The sequence below is a fragment of the Odocoileus virginianus genome, unplaced genomic scaffold (assembly GCF_023699985.2).
Source record: "Odocoileus virginianus isolate 20LAN1187 ecotype Illinois unplaced genomic scaffold, Ovbor_1.2 Unplaced_Contig_44, whole genome shotgun sequence".
NCBI classification, from domain to species: domain Eukaryota; kingdom Metazoa; phylum Chordata; class Mammalia; order Artiodactyla; family Cervidae; genus Odocoileus; species Odocoileus virginianus.
Window position 1 is genome coordinate 1 of NW_027224361.1, and position 25,285 is coordinate 25,285.

General features: G+C 44.3%; 1 non-coding gene across 1 annotated transcript; it reads left to right on the top strand.

The window, feature by feature from the left end:
• Window positions 1-13,022: 13,022 nt before the first annotated feature.
• Window positions 13,023-13,129, top strand: LOC139034209 (U6 spliceosomal RNA). Its single transcript, XR_011486636.1, has one exon. It is a non-coding gene; the product is annotated as a U6 spliceosomal RNA (small nuclear RNA).
• Window positions 13,130-25,285: the final 12,156 nt, after the last annotated feature.

Here is a 25,285-nt window from a genome sequence, read left to right on the forward strand (position 1 = left end):
CGAGCTGGGCGGGGCGGGGCGAGGCGAGACCACTTTACAGCTCTCTGAGCGGACCACGTTAAAGATCCTTCCGCAGCTTCAACTATGGAAACCTTGTCAGCTGATCTGTCTATAATTCAGGGATAAAACTATGACTACAGAAAGGAAAAATGGCCTGACCTAGAATGGCCATGATATTCTATAGAACCAGAGAAAATTGGCTAAAATAAAAAAAAAAAATTTTCTTGGAAACTGTAAAGCTGGTTCTTTTGCATATGCAATTAAAAACAATTAGCTTGTTAGAAAGGCCTGCCTAGGGCAAAGCTTGAAGTTAACCCTTTCCTTGAAAAACACTGCCCACTTTGCCTGAGACCTCAGCCTTGGGCAAATGAGAAGCCCCCCCCCCCCCCGCCCCCGCCCCAAAAAAAGGAGGTCAAAGAGCTATTTTAAATCTGAGGCGGAAAACTAGAAGATCTCTGTCTGTCTGTGTGGATTTATGTACGTCTCTGTGTGAGTCTTCTGTTTTTTAATAATATTGCTGAAGTTGTGAGTTCTTATTTAAGTAATCTAAAGAAAAGGAAGCCCTTACAAATCAAATAGTTCTAACTACAAGAGAAAATTGACCTGAGTAATTTTTAGATTCATGTGAGCTGGGAAATAGTCAATATTAAATATCTAGTATTTTTTTTTTTTTTTTGCTACTCTAATACAGACACGTCTAAGAGTCACTAACATTAAGCATAACTGTTCGCAGTGCCCGGGTTATTATGAGCTAAGTATTGCTACATTGTTATATCTGTCACAAGCTTGTCAGCAAAGTACCTCTAAATACAAACAAAAAAACTCCTAAAAAATGTAAATGCGATATGAGCTTTTAGATAAACTATTAAAAATAATTATACTTTAAAATATCTGTCTATAATAGTCGCACTGGGAAGACCCAGAGGGATGGGATAGGGAGGGAGGTGGGAGGGGGGATCGGGATGGGGAATACATGTAAATCCATGGCTGATTCATGTCAATGTATGGCAGAAACCACTACAATATTGTAAAGTAATTAGCCTCCAACTAATAAAAATAAATGGGAATATATACATACATATATATATATATTATCTGTCTACAATAGTCTTGATTGAAGGCAGAGGAGAAGGGGACAACAGAGGATAAGATGGTTGGATGGCATCACTGACTCAATGGACATGAGTTTGAGCAAGCCCTGGGAATTGGTGATGGGCAGGGAAGCCTGGCACCCTGTGGTCCATGAGGTCGCAGGACATGGAACAACAGACTGGTTCCAAATAGGAAAAGGAATATGTCAAGGCTGTATATTGTCACCCTGCTTATTTAACTTATATGCAGAGTACATCGTGAGAAACACTGGGCTGGATGAAGCACAAGCTGGAATCAAGATTGCCAGGAGAAATATCAATAACCTCAGATATACAGATGACACCACCCTTATGGCAGAAAGGGAAGAAGAACTAAAGAGCCTCTTGATGAAAGTGAAAGAGGAGAGTGTAAAAGCTACCTTAAAGCTCAACATTCAGAAAACTAAGATCATTGCATCTGGCCTCATCACTTCATGGCAAATAGATGGGAAAACAGTGGAAACAGTGGCAGACTTTATTTTGGGGGGCTCAGAAATCACTGCAGATGGTGACTGCAGTCATGAAATTAAAAGATGCTTGCTACTGCTGCTGCTAAGTCACTTCAGTCGTGTCTGACTCTGTGCAACCCCATAGATGGCAGCCCACCAGGCTCTGCCGTCCCTGGGATTCTCCAGGCAAGAACACTGGAGTGGGTTGCCATTTCCTTCTCCAGTGCATGATAGTGAAAAGTGAAAGTGAAGTCGCTCAGTTTGGTCTGACTCTTAGCGACCCCATGGACTGCAGCCTACAAGGCTCCTCCATCCATGGGGTTTTCCTGGCAAGAGTAGTGGAGTGGGTCGGCATTGCCTTCTCCAAAAAGATGCTTACGACTTGGAAAGAAAGTGATGACCAAACTAGACAGCATATTAAAAAGCAGAGGCGTTACTGTGCCAACAAAGATCCATCTAGTTAAGGCTATGGTTTATCCATGTGTCATGTATGGATGTGAAAGTTGGACTATAAAGAAAGCTGACCACCAAAGATTTTATGCTTTTGAACTGTGGTGTTGGAGAACACGCTCGAAGGTCGCTTAGACTACAAGGAGACCCAACCACTCCATCCTAAAGGAAATCGGGAACTGAATATACATTGGAAGGACTAATATGAACCTGAAACTCCAATACTTTGGCCACTTGATGCGAAGAGCTGACTCACTTGGATGTCACTTTGATTCCCCTGTGAGTGTGGGAGCCCAACCTAGGCGCAGGGCCTCAGGGGCTATTGCCACTGAATAATGACGTTAAAGCAAGCCTGTTCCAGCCCTCTGTGACTCTCAGCACGCAAGAGGCTGGGAAAGCTATGTCTTGGAGGAAGGAAAGGCAGGCGACAGAATGTGTTTTCAGGGGTTTGGCTCCTCAGAGGTCGGACCTCCAAGCCTGCTCCGAGGGCCTCAATTCCCAAGTAAGGGCCGTGTGTCACCCTGCACATTCCCAGCCTTGCAAACGCATTTCTAGGTCAACGCAGTACTGCCCATGGGGAAGAAGCCTGCGGGAGTGTGTCTGAGGGGGCCAGGTGCCATGCTGGGGTCACACGGCCGAGGGCACCTGGCACCTCCAACGGGACCCCGGCGAAGGGTGGTGGCCCAGCACCTAGCTTGCGAAAAACCGAAGCAGGTAGCAAAGTTAGCTCTGGCAGAAGGAAGCAAACAGCCATGGGAGGCCTTTGCAAGCAGTTGCTGGACCACCCTGCATTAGGGCTCCCCTTGCAAAAAAAAGCCAGTTTGCGCCCCAGGTCCAGGCAGGCGCCCAGGGGGTTCTGCCTGCAGAAGCTGAGCACGGTGCAGATCGGCCTAGGCTTGAGAGCTCTCTCCTGCAGAGCAAACGTGACAAAACAGCTGTGTGGAGGTTGGCTGGACATTCCCTGGGAGTGTGGGAGCCCTCCCTGGGCGCGGGGCCCCAGGGGCCAGTGCCACTGCAAAATGACCTCCCAGTCAGGGCTTCCTAGCCAGGGGTGACTCTCAGACCGCAGGCAGCTGGGGATGCTATCTTCCTGGGAGGCAGGAAAGGCAGCCCCAGAGAGTTGGTTTTCAAAAAGGCCTCTGTCACGCTCCTCAGACACCAGACCTCCGGGCCTGCTCCAGGGCCTCAATTCCTGAGTCAGGCCCGGGTGTCTGCCTGCAGTCTGCAAGCCTTGCAAACACATCCCTAGGTCAGTGCGGTCCTGCCCATGGGGAATGAGGCTGTGGGAGTGCATCTGAGGGGGCCGGGTGCCATGCTGGGGTCATCTGGCCTAGCCACCTGGCACCTCCCATGTGTCCCCAGCGAGCGGTGGCAGGCCAGCCCCTGGCATGCCCAATGCCGGAGTGGGGAGCAAAGCTAGCTCTGGCAGAAGAAGCAAACAGCCACGGGAGGCCTTTGGAAGCAGATACTGGGCCGCTACACGTTAGGGCTCCCTGGGCGAAAAATGCCAATTGGGGCCCCTAGGTCCGGGCTCCAGGTGGGCGCCCAAGGTGTTCTGTCAGCAGTCGACGAGCGTGGTGTAGACAGGCCTAGGCTTGCGAGCTCACTCCTGCAGAGCAAACGTGAAGGAACAGCCGTGTGGGGGTTGCCTGGACGTTCCCTGGGAGTGTGGGAGCCCTCCCCAGGCATGGTGCCCCAGGGGCCATTGCCACTGCCAACTGACCTCCCAGCCAGCGCTTCCCAGCCGAGGGTGACTCTCAGCCTGCAGGCGGCTGGGAACACTATCGTCCTTGGAGGCAGGAAAGGCAGCCCCAGAGAGTGGGTTTTCAGGCCTCTATCGCACATCCAGTGTGTGGATCATCAGACACCAGGCCTCCAGGCCTGCTCCCACGGCCTCAAATCCCGAGTCAGGCCGAGTGTCTGCCTGCACTCTGCGAGCCTAGCAAACACCTTCCTAGGTCAGTGCAGTCCTGCCCATGGGGAAGGAGGCAGTATGAGTGCATCTGAGGGGGCCAAGTGCCATGCCGGGGTCACCTGGCTGAGGACACCTGGCACCTCCCATGGGCCCCCAGCGAGGCGTGGTGGGCCAGCCCCTGGCATGCCCAGTGCCGGAGCGGGGAGCAAGGCTAGCTCTGCCAGAAGAAGCAAACAGCCACAGGAGGCCTTTGGAAGCAGGTGCTGGATTACCCCACGTCAGGGCTCCCCAGGCGAAAAATGCCAGTTGGGGTCCCTAGGCCCGGGCTCCAGGTGGGTGCCCAGGGTATTAGGAAATGCCAAAGAATGTTCAAGTTCAGTTCAATGCAGTCGCTCAGTCATGTCCGACTCTTTGCGGTAGTTTAAGCATTCTTTGGCATTGCCTTTCTTTGGGATTGGAATAAAAACTGAACTTTTCCAGTCCTGTGGCCCCTGCTGAGTTTTCCAAATTTGCTGACATATTGAGTGCAGCACTTTCACAGCATCATCTTTTAGGATTTGAAATAGCTCAACTGGAATCCCATAACAATTGCACTCATTTCACATGCTAACAAAGTAATGCTCAAAATTCTCTAAGCCAGGCTTCAACAGTACGTGACCCATGAATGTCCAGATGTTCAAGTTGAATTCGGAAAAGGTAGAGGAACCAGAGATCAAATTGCCAACATCTGTTGTATCAAAAAAGCAACAGAGTTCCACAAAATATCTACTTCTGCTTTATTGACTACACCAAAGCCTTTGACTGTGTGGATCACAACAAACTGTGGAAAATTCTTCAGACCACCTGACCTGCCTCCTGAGAAATCTGTATGCAGGTCAAGAATCAACAGTTAGAACTGGACATGGAACAACAGACTGGTTCCAAATCAGGGAAGGAGTATGTCAAGGCTGCATACCGTCAGTCAGCTTATTTAATTCATATGCCGAGTACATCATGAGAAATGCTAGGCTGGATGAAGCACAAGCTGGAATCAAGATTGCCGGGAGAAATAACAATAACCTCAGATACATGACAACACCAGCCTTATGGCAGAAATCGAACAACTAAAGAGCCTCTTGATGTCCAGATGTTCAAGCTGGATTTAGAAAAGGAAGAGGAACCAGAGATCTAATTGCCAACATCTGCTGGATCATAGAAAAAAATAACAGAATTCCAGAAAAACATCTACTTCTGCTTTATTGATTATGCCAAAGCCTTTGACTGTGTAGATCACAACAAACTGTGGAAAATTCTTAAAGAGATGGGAATACCAGACCACCTGACCTGCCTCCTGAGAAATCTGTATGGAGGTCAAGAAGCAACAGTTAGAATCAGACAAGGAACAAGGGACTGGTTCCAAATTGGGAAAGGAGTACATCAAGACTGTATATTGCTACCCTGTTTATTTAACTTATATGCAGAGTACATCATGTGAAATACTGGGCTGGATGAAAGACAAGCTGAAATCAAGATTGCTGGGAGAAATATCAATAACCTCAGATACACAGATGACACAACCCTTATGGCAGAAAGTGAAGAGGAACTGAAGAGCCTCTTGATGAAAGTGAAAGAGGAGAGTGAAAAAGTAGGCTTAAAACTCAACATTCAAAAAACTAAGATTATGTCATCTGGTCCCATCACTTCATGGCAAATAGATGGGGAAACAGTGGAAACAGTGAGAAACTTTATTTTGGAGGGTCTCCAAAATCACTGCAGATGGTGACTGCAGCCATGAAATTCAAAGACGCTTGCTTCTCAGAAGAAAAGCTATGACCAAACTAGACAGCGTATTAAAAAGCAGAGACATTACTTTGCCAACAAAGGTCCATCTAGTCAAAGCTATGGTTTTTCCAGTAGTCATATATGGATGTGAGAGTTGGACTATAAAGAAAGCTGAGCATTGAAGAATTGATGCTTTTGAACTGTGGTGTTGGAGAAGACTCTTGAGAGTCCCTTGGACTGCAAGGAGATCCAACCAGTCCATCCTAAAGGAAATCAGTCCTGAGTATTCATTGGAAGGACAGATGCTAAAGCTGAAACTCCAACACATTGGCCACCTGATGGGAAGAACTGACTCATTTGAAAAAACCCTGATGCTGGGAAAGATTGACGGCAGGAGAAGGGGACGACAGAGGATGAGATGGTTGGATGGCATCACTGACTCAATGGACATTAGTTTGAGCCAGCTCTGGGAGTTGGTGATGGACAGGGAAGCCTGGTGTGCTGCAGTCCATGGGGTTGTAAACAGTTGGTCTCGACTGAGTGATTGAACTGAACTGAACTTGCACCATTTCAGGAAGTGACTCAGTGTTCCCAGGTATCTTTCAAGTATACACGAATGCATGGCATATATTAAACCTCTGATTGTTTTTCTCCAGTTCATCTCCCTTTCATTATGAGGATCTCAATAAAGAACATCAAAGGGTAGAGGGAAAATTATCTTTCCTCTCATATAATGCAACACAATAGTATTCAGAGATACAAAGGAATGAACCACCAACCCATTTATAAAAAAGCATGAATCTAACACTTACATTACTAAGTGAAGGAATCCAGCCTCAAGTGCTACACACTGTATGATCTTATAAGACATTGTAGCAAAGATAAAACAGACATGATAAACAGTTTATGGAATATATGGCTGAAATATTTCACATGGTACTTTAGTGAGGAATACCTGCCACTATGCATTTGTCTAAGCACATAGATTTTTGTTTTCAGAACACAAGTAATTTATTACCTATTCACATTTATTTATTTATGGTATGGAGTGCCAAAGACTGGAATGCAGAATTTAACAAAGAATCTAACAGATTGAGAAATACATGAAAAGCTTCAGACTTCCCTAGGGGCCCAGTGGTTAAGACTCCACATTGTCAGTGCAGGAAAGGTGGGTTCAATTCCTGGTCAGGGACCTAAAATCCCACATGCCATATAGCACAGCCAAGAGATTTTTCAAAAAGAAAAAAACCCACTCTTAGTGGTAGGACAAAATGAGCTGACCTAAGTTCACTGTGGAAATGAATGGAATCTGCAGGCCAAAGGCAAAATGTACCATGCATAAACAATGGACTCTGTAAGTTCTTTCCTATGGGAGGTTGTAGCTAACAGGACTGAAACTACTGTATCAGTCATCGAATGGAACAAGCACTGAATTTGATAAATGACAAGTAGTGGAAGCCAGATTTCTTACCACTGGAGTGGGAAGTTACAGGCAGACAAAGGGAGAAGGTTACAATACCTGTGTCAAAACAGATCAGGTTGGAGTCATAATTATAAACTATCTTTAGCCTAATACAGAAACACATAGCTCCCTGTGAAAATCTTCATAACTGTGTGTATGCATAGTCTGGGATACATGCATATGTATTTTCATGCATTGTCTGCTGAGAATAGTAAGTTCCCACATGCAAGTTTTTATTACCATTCTCTAATAAAAAGGAATAAGTGTTCTTTAAATATGTGGCTGATACTAGGACCGAGACAGTAAATATGTAAAGCAAGATAATCTTAAAATATGAGAAAGAAGTACCAAAAAACCCCATGAAAGCTGAATTATGTAAAATAAAAACAAGAGAGCATGGGAAAAGCTCTCAATAGCCAAAGCAAGAATAAACTAAGCAGTCTAATAACATAGTGCTGGATTATAACCAAAAGTTTAAAATAATTTTCATGTGTCCAAACTGGTTTTTTTAAAAGTTACATAGGTTTTATGAGTAGTGTTGAATAAAAATCTCTATGCAGAAAGACTCTAAACAATTGATACAGACACTCAGCTGTCCATCAAGTATGTGAAGCTAACTCCCCTCTCCTCAAGTGTGGATCCTGCATTATGACTTCCTCCTTAATAAGGCACACAGGATGGACATGGGGAAAATCAACAATAAAGACAAATAAAAAATGTTGGCAAAAATGTACAGAAATTGGAACTCCAACTTTACTTGTGGAGATGTAAAACAGTGCAATCAATGTGTGTAAAACTTCAGCATTTTCTCAAAAATATAGAAATGTAATTATCATATGTTTTGGAAGCTCCACTCCTAGACATACATACAAAGAATTTAAAACAGTTGTTCAAATATAAAGTTGTACACCAATATTCATAGCAGCACTGTTCTCAACAGCCCAAGTTAAAAACAATGAAAATGTCCACCAACAAGTGAATGGAAGAGCAAATAGGGCAGTTCCATCCATGAGATGCATTACTCTGCCATATAAAGGAATATAGTAAAATAATGCCACAGCTTCAGAAAATAGTAGGGGGCTTTTCAAAAACTTAAACACAGAACACATTGAGGAAACCAGATCCGAAAGAGACACGTGCACCCCAATGTTCATCGCAGCACTGTTTATAATAGCCAGGTCATGGAAGCAACCTAGATGCCCATCAGCAGACGAATGGATGAGGAAGCTGTGGTACATATACACCATGGAATATTACTCAGCCATCAAAAAGAATTCATTTGAATCAGTTCTAATGAGATGGGTGAAACTGGAACCCATCATACAGAGCAAAGTAAGCCAGAAAGATAAAGACCATTACAGTATACTAACACATATATATGGAATTTAGAAAGATGGTAATGATAACCTTATATGCAAAAAAAGAAAAAAGAGACTCAGATGTATAGAACAGACTTGTGGACTCTGTGGGAGAAGGCGAGGGTGGGATGTTTCAAGAGAACAGCATCGAAACATGTATATCTAGGGTGAAACAGATCACCAGCCCAGGTTGGATGCATGAGACAAGTGCGCAGGCCTGGTGCACTGGGAAGACCCAGAGGGATGGGGTGGAGAGGGAGGTGGGAGGGGGGACCGGGATGGGGAATACATGTAAATCCATGGCTAATTCATTTCAATGTATGACAAAAACCACTGCAATGTTGTAAAGTAATTAGCCTCCAACAAATTAAAAAAAAAAAAAAACAAAAAAAAAAAACAAAAAAAAAAACCAAACACAGAGTTAACATAGAATCCATCAATTCTGGTCCAGGTTATACACTCAAAATATTTAAAACAAAATACTGGAACAGATATTCAAACCCCATATTCATAGCAGCATTATTCATAGTAACCAAAAGGTGGAAGCAGCACAAGTGTTCAACAGATGACTGGATAAGCACGATGTAGTATATACACAATGGGATATGATTCAACCTTTAAAAACAAGATAACTCTCATACATGCTATAATGTAGATGAGACTTCAAGACATTAGGTGAAGTGAAACAGGCCTGACACAAAAGGAAAAATGTTCTATGATTCCACTAGTATGAGATATCCATATAAGACAAATTCCAAGTAGAATAAGATGGCCAGTGATTGGGGGTTGTGAGTATTTAATGGTTACAGTGTCACTTCAGGAAAAGGAAAAGATTCTGGAGAAGAATGGTGGGGAAATTTTTACAATGTGAGTGCAGTTAATGCTATAGAAGTGCATACTTAAAATGACTCAAATGAGTGCACCCCAATGTTCATCGCGGCACTGTTTATAATAGCCAGGACATGGAAGCAACCTAGATGCCCATCAGCAGACAAATGGATGAGGAAGCTGTGGTACATATACACCATGGAATATTACTCAGCCATTAAAAAGAATTCATTTGAATCAGTTCTAATGAGATGGATGAAACTGGAGCCCATTATACAGAGCGAAGTAAGCCAGAAGATAAAGACCATTACAGTATACTAACACATATATATGGAATTTAGAAAGATGGTAACGATAACCCTATATGCAAAACAGAAAAAGAGACTCAGATGTATAGAACAGACTTGTGGACTCTGGGAGAAGGCAAGGGTGGGATGTTTCAAGAGAACAACATCGAAACATGTATATTATCTAGGGTGAAACAGATCACCAGCCCAGGTTGGGTGCATGAGACAAGTGCTCGGGTCTGGTGCACTGGGAAGACCCAGAGGGATCAGATGGAGAGGGAGGTGGGAGGGGGGACCGGGATGGGGAATATATGTAAATCCATGGCTAATTCATTTCAATGTATGACAAAAACCACTGCAATGATGTAAAGTAATTAGCCTCCAACTAATAAAAATAAATGAAAAAAATAAATAAATAAATTTTTTAAAAAATGACTCAAATGATAAATATTATATGTTTGTAATCACAATTAAAAAATGATACAGGTTACAACATGGAAAAGCACTAAAAACATTCTCAGTGAAAGAAACCACACGGAAAAGCCACCCAGATCATAGTCATCTTGTCACTTTAAATCCATGAAGGTTTTTAACATGAGGGAAAGCTCCATTGATGGCTCCAGAAAAAGAAAACTGCATTAGAATGAAGAAACACAGTTGCACAAAGCTTGGGCAGCTGATGAAAGTTGAACTGGTCCTATGGATAGGATTGTAATGTGGAAACCATAATTATGCCCCATTTTGGGGTTATGGGCTGGTTCCCTGGGAAAGTGACCATGTTTTGGGTAAAACACATTGCATTTTTTGGTGTGAATATAGAAAACTTTGTACCACTATTTAAACTTGAAGCTTTTGAAATTTTACTAGAAAGTTTCAGTACAACCATGTAAGTCACATGCCAGAAAATCAGAGATGGCATCAAACATTGCAATAGGGTCCAAGACTTAACCAGACCAAATTCAACTAAAGTAGTGATGCTAACTGCCTTGTAGTAGTCCACATGGTATCAAAAGTCACCGTAGGAGGAGTAGCCACCATGCCTTGGGTGCTGAGGATGCCCTGATGGAGCTGAAACTGTGAGACGTCTGAATTCTAGTCTTCCATGTAACACTACACCAAAGCAACTGTCAGAACTATAGAGTGAATTCAGGGACTTCCCTGGCAGTCCAGTGGTGAAGATTCTGCACATCCACTGCAGGGGGTCCGGGTTTGATCCTCAGTCAGGGAACTAAGATCCAACATGCTGAGTTGCATGGCCAAAAAATAAATCAGTAGAACTGCAAGATCATGTGTGATTCTCTACACTAATAATGAACTACCAGAAAGAGAAATTAAGAAAATAATCCCCTGTACAATTGCATCCCCCCAAAACTAGAAATTTAACCAAGGACTTGAAAGAGCTGCAAGCTAAAAACTGCAAGACACAGTGCTCAATTAAACTGAACAGATATGAAAAGATATCCCATGCTCATGGGTGACAATACCATTAAAATCTCCATTCTAACCAAAGTAACGTACACATTCATGCAATCACTACCAACATCTCATTGACATTTTTCACAGAAACAAAAACAATGTTAACATCTGTGTGGAACCACAAAGGACCCAGAAGAGCCAAAGTGACCCTGAGAAAGGAGAACAGGCTGGCAGCACCTCCATCCCTGACTTCAATCTGCATTACGCACCTAAAGGCACCACAAGACGTGTGGAACTGTATCAGAAACAGGCAGAGATACCAGAGAGCCCAGAAATAAATCTACAGGTTCACAGTAATCAATTTACAAGAAAGGAGCTAAGAACATACACCCAGGAAAGGACAGTCCCCTCAATAAACCATGCTGGGAAAAATGGACACCACACAACAAGGAACAACACTGGACACCATTCTGTACCACAGACAAAAACTGACTAAAAACCCACAACTTTCCACATCAAGCCCTAACTGTCCTGGGTCCTCTGAAGACAGACACTCAGCAACAGCCACACACAGAAAGTTTCTTCCCAATTTTCCTCACCTTTTCCTTCAGCAGCACCACCTCCCTGCAGGTCCTGAGGAAACCAGGCTCGTGTCAAACTGAACTGAACCCCACAATGTCCCAAAGCCAAAGCCCTAATGGGTCCTGAGGGGCCAGACTCCCATCACCCTGGATTGAACCCCAAAATGTATCAAAGCTGAAAACCCAGTGGGTCCCAAGAAGACCAGACTCCCATCAGCTTAAGCTGAACCCCACAATGTCCCAAAGCTGAAGCCCCAGTGGGTCCTCAGTGGCCAGACTCCCAACTCCCTGAACTGAACCCCACAATGTCCCAAAGCTGAACCCCCAGCAGGTCCTGAGGAGACCAGACTCCTGTCAGCCTGAACTGAACCCCACAAAGTCCCAGAGCTGAAGCACCAGCAGGTCCTGAGGAGACCAGACTCCCATCAGCCTGAACTAACCCCACAATGTCCCAAAGCCAAAGTCATAATGGGTCCTGAGGGGCCAGACTCCCATCACCCTGGATTGAACCCCAAAATGTATCAAAGCTGAAACCCCAGTGGGTCCTGAGGAGACCAGACTCCCGTCAGCTTGAACTGAACACCACAATGTCCCAAAGCTGAAGCCCCAGTGGGTCCTCAATGGCCAGATTCCCATATCCCTGAACTGAACTCCAAAAAGTCCCAGAGCTGAAGCACCAGCAGGTCCTGAGGAGACCAGACACCCACTCAGCCTGAACTCACCCCACAATGTCCCAAAGCCAAAACACCAATGGGTCCTGAGGAGACCCATCTCCTGTCAGCCTGAAGTGAACCCCACAATGTCCCAAAGCCAAAACCTGAGCAGGTCCTGAGGAGACCAGACTCCCTGTCTTCCTGAACTGAATCCCACAACGTCCCAAAGCTGAAACCCCAGTGGGTCCTGAGGAGACCAGACTCCTGTCAGCAGCCACACGCAGGTGCTCAGTCAGAGCGGGATTTCCGCTTGGGGTGGAGGTGGGTCAGGGAGGCGGGCTCCTCGCTCCCTGCCAGCCAATGAGAACTGCAGATCAAGCCTCCCTCACTCGCGCAGGCACAGCCAAGTGGAGACTCCGCCCCTCAGGGCAGTTCTGCTAGGTCCATTAAACTATGGAAATTCAAACTGAAATATTGCCAATATCCAAAACTTCTCCAAAATAGTTAAGGAATAATTAACTTGAAACTGTATAGAATGAAATGTAGTCACCAAATTCACTCAAATTTATTAACAGATATTTAAATTTTGAAACTATCAAAATTGTGGACATAAACATAGAAAATCTACATGACCCTGGGTTTGGCCTGTATATCATGAGCTTTGAGTTTTAACACACAAGCTGTCAGTCCACAAAAGAAAAATATTGTGGACTTTATAGAAATAAAGATGTCGTGCTCACTTCGGCAGCACATATACTAAAATTGGAACGATACAGAGAAGATTAGCATGGCCCCTGCACAAGGATGACACGCAAATTCGTGAAGCATTCCATATTTTGGGGAGGGGGGATCGGGATGGGGAATACATGTAAATCCATGGCTAATTCATGTCGATGTATGACAAAATCACTACAATATTGTAAAGTAATTAGCCTCCAACTAATACAAATAAATGAAAAAAAGAAATAAAGATGTCTATTCTGAAAGACCTCATTCAGAAAATCAAAATACAAGCCACAAACTGGGAGAAAAATATTTGCAAAATTCATATCTGATACAGGATTTGGACACAAAATAGACAAAGACCTCTTGAACAACCCTATAAACAATAAGTAAAGATCTGAACAGACACCCAGCCAAAAAAAGTTATACAGATAGTACAAAACAGAAACACGCTCAACATCATACACCATTAGGGAATTAAAAATTAAAGTCATGAGCTATCACACTACACATATTAGGGCTGCTAAACTCTAAATATATGACAATACCAATTGCTGGAGGCTGAGGAACAGCAGGAATGCTCCCTCACTGCTGGTGGGATGCACACACAGCCACCTTGTAACACAGTTGGGCAGTTTTCTCCAAAGCTAAACAAACCTCACCTTGGGATCCAACAATCGTACTTCCAGTATTTAGGAAACTGCTTTGAAAAACCCATGCCCAAATGCAAACAAAGATGAACTTAGGCACAGCAGCACTATCCATAATAGTTAAAAGCTTGAAGTAATCAGGGTATCCTTCAATAGATGAATGCATAATCAAATTGGGGTATATCCATGTCAAAGCAAGTAGAACATGCCACCCCAAAATATGCCTCTCTGCTGTGAGGATTGCTTAAGTCCACTTCCATGGAAAAAAAAAAAAAAAAAGAGGGCTCTCCGGAAACTATGCAGCAACTGCCGTTTTGTGATTGACATTTACAACAGAGAAATCTCTGCATTTGAGGGTTGTCCCTGTTTGCACCAGAAATACAAGGATAATTAAAACTCAAGTAACATCAATGCAGAGGTCCCGACTTAAATCTATAAACAATCATACCCTTCTTTACTGTGTTTTGTGTAATTACCTTCCATAACGGGCTTCTCCCATTCTTCAGGGTCTTCTGTGTTTAGCTGAAGATGGTATTTAAGGTGATGACTTTGGACGTTTCAGGGAGTGACTCGGGTTTCTTTGGCAGCTCCCCTGTATACAGAAGCTATTTGTTGTTTTAGTCACTGAGTCGTGTTTGCCTCTTTGCAACCCCATGAACTGTAGCCCACCAGGCTCCTCTGTCCATGGGATTCCCCAGGCAAGAATACTGGAGTGGGTTGCCATTTCCTTCTCCAGGGGATCTTCCCAACCCAGGGATCAAACCCAAGTCTCCTGTATTACAGGCAGATTCTTTACCACAAAGCCACCAGGGAAGCATAGAGGAGGTACACTTCTGTTTTTTCTCCTGGTAATTTGTCTTTTATTATGGAAGGGCAGAGTGAAAATTGTTTTTCCTTCCATACACATGCAATGGAGTATTACTCATCAGTAGTAAGGAATGAACCACCAAACCTTGAAAAGCATGGTTAAATCTCACGTGCATGTTACTCAGTGAAAGAATACAGTCTGGAGAGACAGCACACAGTATGACCTCATTTATGACATTCTAGGAAAAGCAAAGCTACATAGATCATAAGCAGATCATCTGCTGAAGGGGATTGAAGTATTCCCTGTGATGCTTTAGGATGGACACCTGTCACTATGCATTTGTCTATGCTCATCGATTTGTATAGCCCAAGGGATCAAACAATCTATTCAAGTATAGTTATTTAGAGTGTAGGAGAGTCGCAGGACAGAATACACAATGCAACAAAACCTAACCACATTAGAAATGCACGAAAAAGATATCTCACTGTAGGAGATGGGGCAAAATGTGTTGACTTTGGAAATGAATGAAATCTATACACAAAAGGCAAAATGGCCTGCACATAAACACTGGGCTTCATTTTATAGAGATCTTTCCAGAGTGCAGTAGCTAGCAATTCTGAGACCACTGTACATGTAATCTGAAGAGGAGAAAAGAGCTGACAAATGCAAATGGTGGGGGCCAGGCTCCTCGCTGCAGGAGTGGGAAGTTACAGATAAGCAAAGAACAAGAGGATGAAGCTGAGCCCCTGACCACCACTCCTTACAGCTCTGAGTTGTGTCCAACAGGACCACCATCTCCTGCACATAGGTGCTATAACCCACCTGCCCCCTCCTGGCCTTTCCCCTTCTGCCGGGGTCCAGCCTCGGCAGGATCCAGGGGGTACCCTCAGGATGAACGGCGTCGGCGAGAGAGAGAGAAGACACGTGAGACCAGCCTTGATAGGGCCAAATCTGCGAGGGAGAGAGAGAGAGAGAGAGAGAGAGAGAGAGAGAGAGAGAGAGAGAGAGAGAGAGAGAGAGAGAGAGTGACCAGACGGGGGTGTTTGCAGGGTCTGGCAGAGTCTGGCAATGCTTTATTTTTTACCATAGCTTTTATACCCTAAGTTAGTACATTTCTAAGGGGAAGATAGTTTAACATTACATCAGCTTGTTCTTCACGAAACCAGGGTGTTTTCTGCATACTTCTTTGTTTATGAGGGTCTTGTACATTATCTTCTGGCCTTGGAGTCTATTAACATTTTATGCAAGTCAGGTGAATGTAAACCTATTTTCTGTTTTTATGGTGACCTTAACTGAAAGATAACAGGGTCATAGGGAAATACTACAGAATAGAATTATATTCTTGTTAATACAAAAATTAATCTTTCTGCAAAAGTTGTCAGTTGCGTTTATCTAAGAAGTTTACCCCATACAGACTCTGCGGCTTCAGTGAGGCAGCTTTTGCCTAGCACTCCTGACTGACAATTAACAACCATCTCATTGTTACCACACTAGGGCTAAGTTCTTATTTCTCTAGATCTTTAACTATATTAACAATGGTTTCTATAACACTACCTTAGCACATTAAAAGCAAAACACAGCAAGCAAATCTCAACCCAATAACCACCTATAGAATAATTTTTCTTATGTTTTCTAATAGGACTCCTTTACCCCTTAAAAGGGCTCTATATCTATTAGGGCTTTTATATAATCAGGTTCTTTATACTATTTTATGATTAGGATATTATAAGCAATCATGCATATTAGTACTAAGCGCATAAATGCATTTGGCTAACAAACTACCAGCAAAGGAATTTAAATTAAAACACTCCTTTCACCCTGAATAATCTCATAAAATACCACCATCTGGGAAACTTATTGATTAAAGTTCTAAATTGATTCTTATTTGGGAAGAGATCGGGGAAGGCCTTCCTGCCTGTGTCAGAGAAATTAGGGAGTAGTCCATTGAGGCAGGCATCAGAAAGACAGATATCATCTTTAAGGTGAGAGCCGGGGGCAGCTTTTCGAGAATCCCTGAAAACCTGATCTGCCTTGCCTGCCAGACTTTCTCTCCTCGTGACCTTGTCATGGGTGGGATCTCGTGAGCTGGCCTTTTCGAAAACCCCTGAAAACCTGATTCGCCTTGCCCGTCAGGTTTTCTCCCTCACGGCCTTGTTAGGGGTAGGGTCTCGTGAGCTGACTTTTTCGAAAACCCCTGAAAACCTGATTCGCCTTGCCCGTCAGGTTTTCTCCCTTACGGCCTTGTTAGGGGTAGGGTCTCGTGAGCTGACTTTTTCGAAACCCCTGAAAACCTGATCTGCCTTGCCGGTCAGGTTTTCTCCCTTACGGCCTTTTTAGGGGTTAGGGTCTCGTGTGTTGGCTCCCGGCACCCTTCCTCCCTGTGATGATTCCAGTGACATTTCCAGCCTGCACCCCTCTCCAGGCCAGGTGCATCTGTCCATCCACGGCCTCCCCATCTCATCCTGGGGACTGACAGGCCCCTCGAGCACTGCGATCCTGCTGCTCCCCACGCCCAGGAGGCAGCCCCAGCTTCTCCAGCTGCTGAGCCCAGACACCTGGTGTAACCGAGCAGGAGGCTGTGGGGCCTCCCAGGACAGACCCCGTCCCGTATCCTCTGCTGTAGCTCCTCTCTGAAGTACGGAGATAGTATCTGAGGCACACTCAGGGAGTTGTTCTACAGCTGCTAAAAGCCCCACTGAGTGGAAGAAGTTAACTACTTGATGAGCATGAACACGTCACCCCCAGAGTGTCCAGTGCCTGAGGATTTCTGAGGTTAGCCGCCTGTTACCTCACCAGCCAGAGAACCGTGCACCAGCGAATCACATGTTCTGTGACCCCCTCCCTCATGTGGCCTGTAAACTGCTTTCCTGAAACCCTTCAGGGATTTCAGGATTTAGAGCAGGAGTTACCTGTCTCCACGTGTTGGTGCCTTTACAGTTAATGCTGCACTTTCCTTTACTGCAACTGGTGTCAGGCGACTGGCTTTGCTGCACTCAGGTGTGTGGACTCAAGTAACACAGAGGCCTCCCAGGTTCCCAGTTCCTTGTGCCCCAGGGACAGTCAGCTCCTTCTCCAGGGCATATGGCCAACCCCCACACTAATTCCCCTCTACACCCACAGCCCTGGCCCAAGCCTAATCCCTCCATCAGGCCCTACAAAGCTCCCTGCCCTCACGGTGCATCTCACATCCCACCCAACATGGTCTTTTTGATGCCTGAACAAGACCATGCCCTGCTCCTCGCTGTGATTCCCCTCACCTGATGAAGCGAGGCCTTCATCCGTTCCAGGTGACTCCAAGGGCCTCATTCTCTCCAGACTCCATGTGTGTGGCTGCTATCTGTGCCCATCTATATGGGCCTGTGGTGATCTCCTAAAATGAGGGTTATTTTATACACAGATAATGGGGTGAATGGTGGCCCCAAAAGATGTGTCCCCTCAGAACATGGGAACAGGGCCATATCTGGGCAAAGGGTCTTTGTAGATGTAGTTAAGGATCTCAAGGTAAGGTCTAGGGTTAGGGTGACCTTCAATCCAACTGACAGAGTCCTTATAAGAGATGAAAGAGGACACAGATGAGAAGCCTTGTGAAGGAGGCAGAGATGGGAGGGAGGGGGCAACAAGCCCAGGGACCCCGGGAGCCCCTGAAGTTGGAAAAGGCGGGAATGATCCTATCCTGGAGCCTCTGGAGGGACCTCAGCCCTGTGCCACCTTGATTTCCGGTGTCTGGTCTCCAGGACTGAGGGAGGATGAACTCCTGTTGTTTTCAACCACCCAGCTTGTGATCATGTTAGAGAAGCCACAGAGAACGCACACAGGCCCTGCTCTGTAGGATCCTAGAAGTGTGGGTCTCACTAAACGAAGATGGAGGCTGGATTACAGAACCCTTAGAGTCAGCACTGGGCCCTCAGAAAGGCTAAAGCAGTGGCTGGACCCCCAAATGTTGAGGGGTCAAGTCTGAACCCTGTCCCTAGGGGTACTGGCTGCACATGCCTCCCCAGGTTCTTACACCTGTATGTGGCACAGTAAGTATCTAGTCCTGACTGAGGACATTTAATGTCACTGTTCACATTGCTCATTAAGAACCCACCAGTTACACAGGTGAAAACCCAATTAGGATGCTTGCTACACCAATGAGCAATTCTGAAGATGGTCGGGGGTGGGGACTTACGTACAGACAGCAGCCCTTCCACTCTCCCACCCTCCTCCACACTCTGACCCCCTCCTCTACCCTCCCAACCCCCCACCCCCACTCCCACAAGGAGGCTCCTCAGTGGGGAGCTGGGGGACCACACAGAGGCATCTTGAAGTAAATGCTGCCTGATCCCTAGGCTAGCTGCTCCTGAACATTCTCCACCCATCCCAGTTAAAATACTCGAATATGTGCAAAAAAAAATTAGAGATACCAAGGGAACATTTCATGCAAAGATGGGCTCAATAAAGGACAGAAATGGTATGGACCTAATGGAAGCAGAAGATATTAAGAAGAGGTGGCAAGAATACACAGAACTATACAAAAAAGATCTTAATGACCCAGATAACCATGATGATTTGATCACTCACCTAGAGCCAGACATCCTAGAGTGTGAAGTCAACTGGGCCTTAGGAAGCATCGCTATGAACAAAGCTAGTGAAGGTGATGGAATTCCAGCTGAGCTATTTGAAATCCTGAAAGATGATGCTGTTAAAATGCCACACTCAATATGCCAGGAAATTTGGAAAACTCAGCAATGGCCACAGGATTGGAAAAGGTCAGTTTTCATTCCAATCCCAAAGAAGGACAATGCCAAAGAATGTTCAAACTACCACACAGCTGCACTGATTTCACATGCTAGCAAAGTAATGCTCAAAATTCTCCAAGTGAGGCTTCAACAGTCCATGAACCAAGAACTCCCAGATGTTCAAGCTGGATTTAGAAAAGGCAGAGGTACCAGAGATCAAATTGCCAACATCCGCTGGATCATAAAAAAGCAAGAGAATTCCAGAAAAACATCTACTTCTGCTTCATTGACTATGCTAAAGCCTTTGACTGTGTGAATCACAACAAACTGTGGAAAATTCTTAAGCAGATGGGAATACGAGACCACCTTATCTGCCTCCTGCAAAACTTTATCCCGGTCAAGAAGCAACAGTTAGAACCGGACATGGATCATTGGACTGATTCCAAATTGGGAAAGAAGTATGTCAAGACTGTATATTGCCACCCTGCTTATTTAACTTACATGCAGAGTACATCATGAGAAATGCTGGGCTGGATGAAGCACAAGCTGGAATCAAGATTGCCAGGAGAAATATCAATAACCTCAGATATGCAGATGACACCACCCTTATGGCAGAAAGTGAAGAGGAACTAAAGAGCCTCTTGATGAAAGTGAAAGAGGAGAGTGAAAAAGTAGGACTAAAAGTCAACGTTTAAAAAACAAAGATCATTGCATCCAGTCCCATCACTTCATGGCAAATAGATGGGGAAACAATGGAAACAGTGAGAGACTTTATTTTCTTGGGCCTCCAAAATCACTGCAGATGGTGACTGCAGCCATGAAATTAAAAGATGCTTGTTCCTTGGAAGAAAAGCTATGACCAACCTAGACAACATATTAAAAAGCAGAGACATTACTTTGCTGACAAAGGTCCATCTAGTCAAAGCTATGGTTTTTCCAGTAGTCATGTATGGATATGAGAGTTGGGCCATAAAGAAAGCTGACTGCCAAAGAATTGATGCTTTTGAACTGTGGTGTTGGAGAAGACTCTCAAGAGTCCCTTGGATCAAACCAGTCATTCCTAAAGGAAATCAGTCCTGAATATTCTTTGGAAGGATTGATGCTGAAGCTGAAGCTCCAAATACTTTGGCCTCCTGATGCAAAGAACTGACTCATTTGAAAAGACCCTGATGCTGGGAAAGATTGAAGGCAGGAGGAAAAGGGGATGACAGAGGATGAGATGGTTGGATGGCATCACTGACTTGATGGACATGAGTTGAGCAAGCCCTGGGAGTTGGTGATGGACAGGGAAGCCTGGCCTGCTGCAGTTCATGGGCTCTCTTTGCATTGCAAACAGTCGGACACGACTGAGCAACTGAACTGAACTGAACTGAACTGAACTAGAGAACATTGAGTTAAAATCATGAGGTATCACACCACACTTATTAGGACTACTAAACTCCATATACATGACAATATCCACTGCTGGAGGAGGAGGAACAAGAAGTCTCCCTCACTGCTGGTGGGATGTATGAACGGCCACTTTATAACACAGCTGGGCAGTGTTTTCCAAAGCCAAAACACTGGATCCAACAATCATGTGCTCAGTGTTGTCAACTGCTTTGAAAATTTATCCCAAATTCAAACAAGGATGCAATTATGCACAGCAGCACTATTCATAATAGCTAAAAAATTGAAAAAAAAATCAGGATATCCTTCAATAGATGAAAGCATAAGCAAAGTGGGGTACATCCATGATAAGATGAGTAGAATATGCCACCCCAAAATATGCCTCTCTGGCATAAGGATTATTTCAGTCTAACTTTAAAAAAGAAAAAACAGAAATCTCAGAAAACTAAGTAGCAATTGCCCTTTTGTGAAGGACATTTACAACAGAGAACTCTACATATTTAAGGGCTATCCCTCTTTGCACCAGAAGTAGATGATGAGTAACTCTCAAGTAATTCTTATCAGTGGAGAGGTCCTGACTTAAATCTGCAACAATCATACATTTCTTTACTATGTTTGCATGATAACCTGTCATAATAGGCTTCCCCCTTTCCCCAAGGTCTTTCTTTTATTTTTCTCTAAAGATCGTGCTTGAGGTGATGGCTTTGGACATTTCAGGGAGTGACTCAGGTTTCCTGGATAGTTCCCCTATATACAGGAGGTATACAAGTTATTAAATGTCTGCTTTTCTCCTGGTGATGTCTCAAACTCACTGCTTTTATACAGGAACCGGAGAATGAGGCTGGGCTCCTGAAGGCCACTCCTTCTCATCTAAGTTGTTTCTATCAGTGTTGCAGTGAAAAGGAAAAGAGAGAAATTATTTTCTTTTCTTTCCTGAGAACAAAGAAGATAAAGAGAAGAGTGAGCAGGCTGGATCCCTCCTAGATTTTCCTTTACTGCTCCTAATCTGTCCTCTGTAACTAAGTCTGCTTTTCTGCTCCCTAACTCTGCTTGAGCTACATCCTGCACCTGTTCTCCTTTAACCCCATGCTACTTACACCCTGGTGCTCGCCTTTACCACAGACCACCCCTTGTAGTTTTCCTTCTTTTTGCATTTCAGAACCAGAGACAAACAGACCTAATTACCGGGCTACCTGATACCAGCTCTGATTTTTGTGGGGTTTTATAGCTGTTGTTATTTTCTAATTTTATTTATTTATTGTCTATTTTTGGCTGTACTGGGTCTTTGCTGCTGTGTGGACTTTCCTCTAGTTGAAGAGAGTGTGCTCGCCTTGTTGCAGTGTGAGGGCTTCTCATTCAACTATTGAGCCTGTGCTTGAGAGCCTGGGAGCCACAACTGCTGAGCCCATGTGCTGCAACTACGGAAGCCCACACACCCTGGAGCCTGTGCTCCACAACAAGAGAAGACACTGCAATGAGAAGCCCTCACACCACAAGGAAGAGTAGCCCCCACTCACTGAAACTAGAGAAAACCCATGCACAGCAACAAAGACAGTGCAGCCAAAAATAAATGAAATAACTAAAATCAACAGTTTAAAAAATTAGGGTAAAATAGATAATCAACAAGGACCTACTGTATAGCACAGGCAACTAAACTCAACATTTTGTAATAACTTATAAGGGGAAAGATGGTGGAGTAGAAGGACATGTGGTCATCTTCTCCTGTGAGAACTCCAAAATTGCAACTTGCTGCGAAACAACCATTGACAGGAGAATGTTGGATCCCACCAAAAAAAGATACCCCACATCCAAGGGCAAAGGAGAAGCCCCAATAAGATGGTAGGAGGGGCAAAATCACATTTAGAATCAAACCCCATACCTGCCAGAGACACTTGGAGGGCTCAAACAAAACCTTGTGTGCACCAGGACCCAGGGCCCCACAGAGACTGACAGACCTGCCTTTGAATGTCTGAGTGTCTCCTGCTGAGGCACAAGTCAGAAGTGGCCTGCTGCATGGACAGTGGCTCTGGCTGCATCAGCCCTGGGTCATGCAGCATGTGGCATAAGCCCTATTGGAGAAAGTTGCCATTAGACCCATCACAGAGACATTGAGCAGACAACCCACAAACTGCAGAACAATTATACCAAAGAAATTCTCACACTGTTAAGAAAGTTCTAGGACCCACAACAGATTTCCCAACCTGGGGATCTGGCAAAGGGACTGAGAACCCCCAGGGAATTTGACTTTGGAGGCCAGTGGGATTTGATTACAGAACTTCCACAGGACTGGGGAAACAGACTCTTGGAGGGCACAAACAAAACCTTGTGTGCATCAGGAGCCAGGAGAAAGGAGCAGTGTCCCCACAAGCGACTGAGTTAGAATTCCCTGTGAGAGTCCAGGAGTCTCTGGTGGAAGTGTGGGTCAACACTTTGGCCTCAGGCCAAACAACAGGGAGGGAACACAGCCTCCCCCATCAACAGAAAATTGGATTAAATATTACTGAGCATGGCCCTGCCCATCAGAACAAGACCCAGTTTCCCCCACAGTCATTGTCTCCCATCAGGAAGCTTCCATAACTCTCTTATCCTTATTCATAAGAGGGCAGACAGAATGAAAACCATGATCACAGAAAACTAACCAAACTGATCACATGGACTACAGCCTTGTCTAACTCAGTGAAACAATGAGTCATGCTGTGTAGGGCCTCCCAAGACGAACAGGTCATAGTGGAGAGTTCTGACAAAACATGGTCTACTGGAGAAGGGACCACTTCAGTATTGGCAAACCTCTTCAGTATTCTTGCTTTGAGAACCCCATGAACAGTATGAAAAGGCAAAAAGATATGACACTGAAAGATGAACTCCCCAGGTCGGTAGGTGCCCAATATGCTACTGGAGAAGAGTGGAGAATAACTCCAGAAAGAATGAAGAGATGGAGCAAAGGTGAAAATAGTGCCCAGTTTGGATGTGACTGGTGATGGAAGGAATGTCCAATGCCATAAAGAACAATATTGCATAGGAACCTGGAATGTTAGGGTCCATGATCACGGGATATTGGATGTGGTCAAATAGGAGATGGCAAGAGTGAACATTGACATTTTAGGAATCAGTGAACTAAAATGGACTGGAGTGGGAGAATTTAATTCAGATGATCATTACATCTACTATATGGGCAAGAATCCCTTAGAAGAAATGGAGTAGCCCTCATAGTCAACAAGAGTCCAAAATGCAGTATTTGGGTGCAATCTCAAAAGTGACAGAATGATCTTGGTTTGTTCCAAGGCAAACCATTCAACATCACAGTAATCCAAGTCTATGCCCCAACCACTAATCCCAAAGAAGCTGAGGTTGAATGGTTCTATGAAGACCTATAAGACCTTCTAGAACTAATACCAAAAACAGATGTGCTTTTCATCATAGGGGACTGGAATGCAAAAGCAGGACGTCAATCGGACTATACTAGAAAGCTACAGTCATCAGGACAGTATGGTACTGGCCCAAAGACAGAAATATAGATCAACATAAAAAAATAGAAAGCCCAGAAATGAAGCCACACACCTATGGACACAGCATCTTTGACAAAGGAGGCAAAAATATACAACGGAGAAAAGACAATCTCTTTAACAAGTGGTGCTAGGAAAACTGGTCAACTACCTGTAAAAGAATGAAACTAGAACACTTTCTAAGACCATACAGAAAAATAACTCAAAATGAATTAAAGATCTAAATTTAAGACCAAAAACTATAAAACTCCTAGAGGAAAACATAGGCAGAACACTCTCTGACATAAATCACAGCAAGGTCCTTCTATGACACACCTACCAGAGTAATGGAAATAAAAGCAAAAATAAATAAACAGGACCTAATTAAACTTAAAAGCTTTTGCACAATGAAGGAAACTGCAAAAGCTTTTGCACAATATAAGCAAGGTGAAAAGACAGAATGGGAGAAAATAATAGCAAACAAAACAACTGACAAAGAATCAATCTCCAAAATATACAAGCAGCTCATGCAACTCAATACCAGAAAAATAAATGACCCAATCAAAAAATGGGCCAAAGAACTGAACAGACATTTCTCCAAAGAAGACATACAGATGGCTAACAAACACATGAAAAGATGCTCAGCATCACTCATTATCAGAGAAATGCAAATCAAAACCACAATGAGGTACCATCTCACACCAGTCAGAATGGCTGCCATCTAAAAGTCTACAAACAATAAATGCTGGAGATGGTGTGGAGAAAAGGGAACCCTCTTACACTGTTGGTGGGAATGCAAACTAGTACAGCCACTATGGAGAACAGTGTGGAGATTCCTTAAAAAACTGGAAATAGAACTGCCATATGACCCAGCAATCCCACTGCTGGGCATACACACCGAGGAAACCAGAATTGAAAGAGACACCCATACCCCAATGTTCATTGCAACACTGTTTACAATAGCTAGGACATGGAAGCAACCTAGATGTCCATAAGCAGATGAATGGATAAGAAAGTTGTAGTACATATACACAATGGAATATTACTCAGCTATGAAAAAGAACACATTTGAGTCAGTTCCAATGAGGTGGATGAAACTGGAGCCTGTCATTCAGAGTGAAGTAAGTCAGAAAGAAAAACACCAATACAGTATATTAACACATATATATGGAATTTAGAAACATGGTAACGACGACCCTATACACAAGAGCAAAAGAGACACAGA